This window comes from Pan paniscus, chromosome 5, assembly GCF_029289425.2.
Source record: "Pan paniscus chromosome 5, NHGRI_mPanPan1-v2.0_pri, whole genome shotgun sequence".
Taxonomy (NCBI): Eukaryota; Metazoa; Chordata; class Mammalia; order Primates; family Hominidae; genus Pan; species Pan paniscus.
Window position 1 is genome coordinate 157,456,305 of NC_073254.2, and position 6,000 is coordinate 157,462,304.

The window sequence follows — 6,000 nt, forward strand, 5'->3', positions numbered from 1 at the left end:
AGTTTCAAAATCTCCCCCAAATTAGTAAAGAAGGTGGCAAGCTGTGGGGCGGGTGGGGAGGGAAGGAGGGTAGAGCAGCCCTCGAAATACAAGCTTGCGGGGCTGGAAGTCCGGGGCCAGGGTTCTGGGAGTCCAAACCAGAAGCCACTCTCCTTCAGCACAGCCTTTCAGCCGAGAGGGGGCTGACGCCGGCCGCAGCCGGTTCCGAGGGGGCTGCGATGGGCCGGGAAGGGGCGACTGGGCCTTTGCCCGAACAGACCAGGACCCTCCCTTCCTTCTTCCCTAAGGGTTTTCAGCTCCAGTAACAGAGGTGCCTGAAATGGGAGATCTGCGGGGACCAGGCCGGGACTCCCTCGCTCCGAGGCCGGGACGTGGCGCGCCCTCCGCTCCTCGGTCAGCCTCTGCTTTCTCGAAGGTCCGTAATGCGTGAGTGTGGGTGGTCCAAGGTTCAGGGCCTCCTTCCAGTAAGTACTTTTAAAAGCTAGTTCCCCCACTTCCCATCCGTTGCGGGGGTTGACAACTAGACGAGGGGAGTGAGTAAAGGTGCCACAACTTTGCTTACCGTAAAAATGGGTTAATACTCGCCGGGGCCCAAAAGGCTGAGTCGCCCCGCACGCCTTGCTTCGTGGAGTCTCTTTTTGACCCCCGCCACCGCAGCTCAGTTCCTCGGATTGAGCCCTGAACCCGAGAAGGAGCGGGCCCGGAGCTCAGGAGGGCAGGCACACGGATTTCTTTCTGAGGGCTGACTACCATCGCCCACCCCAGACTTGTGCGGAAGGAGAGAGTAAAGGAGTCGCCGCCTGGCCAAGGCTGCAGCAGCCTACACGGGCTCAGCCGGAGACACACCATGACCTTGGCCCTGGCCGGGACCCCTTTCGGAGGGCTCAGACCGGCGAGGAGCCGGAGCGAGCGACCCTGCTGCGGTGGCGCGGGCTGCGCTCTCTCGGGCCACACCCCGCGCCCTCGCGGCTGGGGAGGGCTGCGCCGCGGAGGCGGGGGTCGTTCTCCGGCAACAGGTGCGTCCTAAGGCAGGCAGGCTACTTCCCTCCAAGCCTGTCGTGGCTCTGAGAAGAGCCTGGAGTTTCTCAGCCTTCCTACAACATATGAAAACAGCGGGTCGGCGCGTGGACCGGGTCAGAAGAGCCGTCCTGCTGTACCCGCGCGCCCAGGGCGCTCCGCGGGGACCGCGCACTCGGGAAGCTGTGCTGTGCTCAACACCCCCCTGTGCCTCCCAGATCACCAGGGATCGTCTCTTACCTGACACCCAGTGCGCGCCGCTCGGTGCCCGACGCCCACTGCTCCGCAGCCTTAGCCACCGAGTTCCTCTCCAGCAGCTGCCGGCTCTGCCTGAGGCCGCGGCGATTTTGGCTCAGGAGCGAACCCCCACCCCCACCCCCGCAAGAGTCCAGTAGCAAATGTCGCTGGCTGACCTGCCGAAGAGCTGCTGTAAGAGGCAGGTCAATCAGCAACGTCCAGGGGCTCCTCTCGCTCATCAAGCAGCAAACTTGACCAGCAGAAACTTTGGCCGAGACCGAAAGGCGGGAGGCTGCCCTGTGGGCTTCACCTTTCAACCCAACCACCCTCCAAGACAAAACAGAACAAAAAAAGGAAACCTAAACATTTCTAACTATGTTTCCTCATGTGCAAACAAGGAATAGCCTAAAAATTAGTTGACCACGCGGAGAAACTTCTCAAAAAGTGCATTCTTTAGCAGAGTAGAACGATAACTTCACAACAATAGCAGTGAGGGTCCGGTCACCAGGGCTGTTAGGTTGATCAAAGAAGCCAGCACCAAAAAAGAAAATAAATAAATAAATAATAAGACCAAAAAAATTTAAATATCAACATAAATCGCAGTCAAGCAGGAATAATCTCTTCCTGCAGCAGCGCATCCCGAGTGATAGTGTTTGGCTTAGGGTACGGAACCCTGAGCCCCTAGATTGGGAGATGCCAAAATCAAAATTCCAGCAATTAAATAGGTGATACAAGGGCCAGAGAAGATGGATCTGGACAGACTGACTAAAGCGATTCCATTTTCTGGGTTTCCCTATATTTTAAATAACATCTTGAAAACTTACTGATCTGTCCAGTCTTCCTCCTCATCTTTTTAAAATTCAGTTTTCATACGGGGAAAATAGCAGAAGTGGAAGGGCAGCAGAATTTTTTGAGCTGGTAGTAACTGCTTTTCACAATATTGGATGTGAGACTGGAAGATGCCAGGCAGTCCCAGAATAGCACAAAATGATGAGGTGCTAATTATGTGAATATATAGACAAGTTAATACACTGGCAGAACTAGAAGTTTGATTTTAATGATGCATAAGCAGCAAGGCTGGCTAGAACTTACAAATTCATTATAATTATTTAAAGACTCACGAAAGTCAAAGGAGATATGAAGTTCTGGGCTTCATTTATAGGATTTAGCTCAATTAGTGAGCATCCTTCAGTACTCTTTTTTTTTTTTTCCTTTCTAGTAACATCTGCTCAGTTGCCAAAACCTCAACCGAGTTCTCCTCTTGTAGAAAGCCAATAAATGGAAAATAATTTTTTTCTCAAGATTGAAATGTTTGGGTTGATTTAAATATCACTGGTGATCAATTACATAAACTGATGAGTTATATTAAACTTTGCATACTTATACGCACATTCTTGGCATGTGCCCTGACATTCTGGATTTGTGGCTCCATTAATCCAATACTTTAAGAATCACTAAGCAGATGATTTTTTAACAGTATTTTATTGTTATTAACTTATTTCTTTTATGAATTGGTAGTTACAGCCACCGTATACAATTTGATATCTCAATATAAAAACACAGAATACTAATTCTACTTTTTGCTTTTGGAGGTTATTTGATCATCTCCTGGCTATATTCTATTAGATAGTTAAACACATATTGCTGTATTCTTTGCTGAAGTGCTTAAGGAATTTAGTTTTATTTTAGAGTTATCTTATGTAGCATATGTATACCTCATTTTGACTTCAGTAATATTCAGATTTATGCACACACAAAGTATATAAGTAAATAGATACCACAAAGAGATTAGAATATAGGTATAGCATCTAACTATAAAGGAACAGCAGATAAAAGGAATGTTTACACCTATGACAACAATTTATTACACTGCTTTTTTATTATAGGTACCTATACATGTAAGTTCTGAAGTTTATATGTATATTAGCATAGAGTCAAATACATTAAAATATTTCCTTGAAGTCTTTGGGTTCTAAATAAAAATAAATAAATTATTTTCAGATGCTGTCTAATGAAGACAATGGAAAACATATTAAATGCCTGTTTATAAGTAACGTTGGATTTGAAATCTTCTCACATTGGCTTGACTCCTAACAAATATAGATTTACAAATCTTATTTTGAGAAAATTGTAAATAAGATTCTGCTACTGAATCTTGAAAAATAAAAATGGCAATTTTCTAAAATCAGCCTTTCAATGGTTGATTCATTTTATATACCATTTGTGGTATGGACCAGGTGGATTTTGTTTCATCATTTCTGAAAACAAATGAAAATGTAATAAATTGTACTTTCTCATTAGTGCATTGTATTTTTCTATCTATAGATATGGTTTTGGTTTGCATAACACCAACAGCCTGAATGTAAACGATATAAAACCCAATTATCACTGTTTACAACATTGACTAAATTTTCATTTTCATTTTTACATCATATTATAATATATACTAAAATTAAAACAATTGCCCAAGTAATTTAAGTGTTAGGTCCTGTTTTTCTTTTATTTTGCAGGGCAGAGGGGAGGAGGAAGATAGGGAGAGAGGAAGCAGGCTGGAAACAAATTTTCACTTAACATTTCTAGATATTTATCATTTTATATTTTACTTGCAGACCAGGCTGAATCTCCTGTTTAACAATTGAAATATATTCTCAACAGTACTATCAAGAGCTGTTAGTAAAAGCTTCTTATAAATTTGAGCTACGTCAATTTTTAGAACAAAATAATAATGGAAATTAATATTTTTACATAATATGATATCATTTAAGGTATTCATGAAAGAAAGTTGATAATTTTCCAGGTCTTTTTTTTCTAGTGATTGTGATCGTTTCATCCTATAATGCTTGATAGTAAAGAAATAGCAGAATACTGGAGCATTTGTCCACGGAAGTGAATATTTCAGTTAGATAACCTTAAAAGAACTTTGGTTTTTTTCTTCATTTTATTATGGCAAGTGTGATACATTTGAGTAGACTTTTAGAAAAATAAAACTTTATAATGAGGGTGAAAAGAAAGAAGGAGGAATAGAAAACACTATGCACGTATCCTTAGCTCGTAATATATAAACTTAATCCTACCCTTAAGTGCATTTTATGGAGTTGTTTGTGCAAAAGCACTTGCAAAATATATGTTAACTTTATAGATGCATGGAAATTGTAATGTTGATTCTAACATTTTAATAAAGAACCCATTTGTGGCCGTTTTCCAAAGGCAAATGTATAGCAAGTTTGTCAATCATGTTTAAATACCCTATGGACTCTGTGGCACTGTCATTCACCATTCATACACCCTCCAATATGTTGAACCAGTCAAATTGCCTGACATAAAGCTGTGAGAAGAATGAAAACACTGAGTAATCCTTCAGGGATGGTACTCCTGAGTATAAGGACAGCTCAGAAACTGTGCTGCAGAGGCAAAGTGAAAAACTGAGAATACCATCAGACTGAAACCCTGCTAGAAATAGAATCAGAATAAAAGAAATAAAATCGAAGAAATACAATAGAATAGAAATAGAATTTTTAAAGTGAATACTGTGGAGAGCCTAATGTTGTGGAACAGTGTTCTCAAATAAGTTCTTAATTTCCTCTGTTGCTAAAAAGAAAAAAGAAAGCTTTAACTCTATATTGAGGGACAATTAAAGTGGCCTCATAGTTGTTCATCATGCAAAAATGCATCTACTTAAATAAGAATGCAATACTAGAAATCTGTATTCAGAAAAAGACAACTCTCATTTGATTGACATAGATCTCTAAGCCTATTATTAATTATTTCCAGGGAAAAATTTGTTTTGTCTGGGGAAAGCTTTTATATGTGATTTATTTGCACGAGAGGAAATCAGATGCTGTTATGTGTATAATTTCAAGTATACTCGCTACAATTGTTCTATATCTCTTCATCTGCGTCAAAGTTTTACCTCTCATGAAAGTAAAGCAGGGGATAATAGCTCTTTTGCTCCCATTAGACATATTAATTGAAGTAATTGCATTAAATGAGAAATAATGCCTTTGGGGAAGGTAATGCCAAGAACAGACACCCAATAGAAAAGTGTTGCCAAAGGTATGTCTGGGAGGAAAGATATGAGCCAAGAGCATATAACAAACTCAACTCAAAAGTTTAAGTAGCTGTAGAAACTAAAAACTAGTAAGCATAGGCATATGCAGCTTGGAGTTGTAAACCTTTTAAAGATAGGTCTATAGTAACAAGGGCACAGTTCCTCTCTGTTGTGGTGCCTCACATGTCCCTGTTTGGGAAAGACACCAACAACCATGGGAACAAAATTAACATCAGCACAAAAATATTGCATATGTTTCTTTAATAAGTTGTCTGCTGGCTAAAGCTTACAAATACCCTGGGATCATAGAAAAGATGAGCTCTTGGAGAGATATAAACTATTTTTTTGATAACTCCTATGTTGTAAACATAGAGATGTCACTTCTGCACTGGAGGAGCACCCTCCCTATAGTATGAAGGGCAGAGGCCGATATTAGAGAAAGAAAGACTTCACAACCCATCAGAATTTCCAGATAGGATTTACTAGTTACCAGGTATGCACGCTTTCACAAGTTTCTTGCCATTTCTGAATCTTCGCTTTGTCATCTGCACAATGAAAGTAATGATACTTGTGACATATACCATTGTGAGGATTAAATAAAAGAGTTTTGCAAGGTATTTGTAAGCTATTCACCTAGATGGATCAGACATAAATTTCAAGAGCAAAATTTTAAAACATTTAATAAAAAATAAATTTAT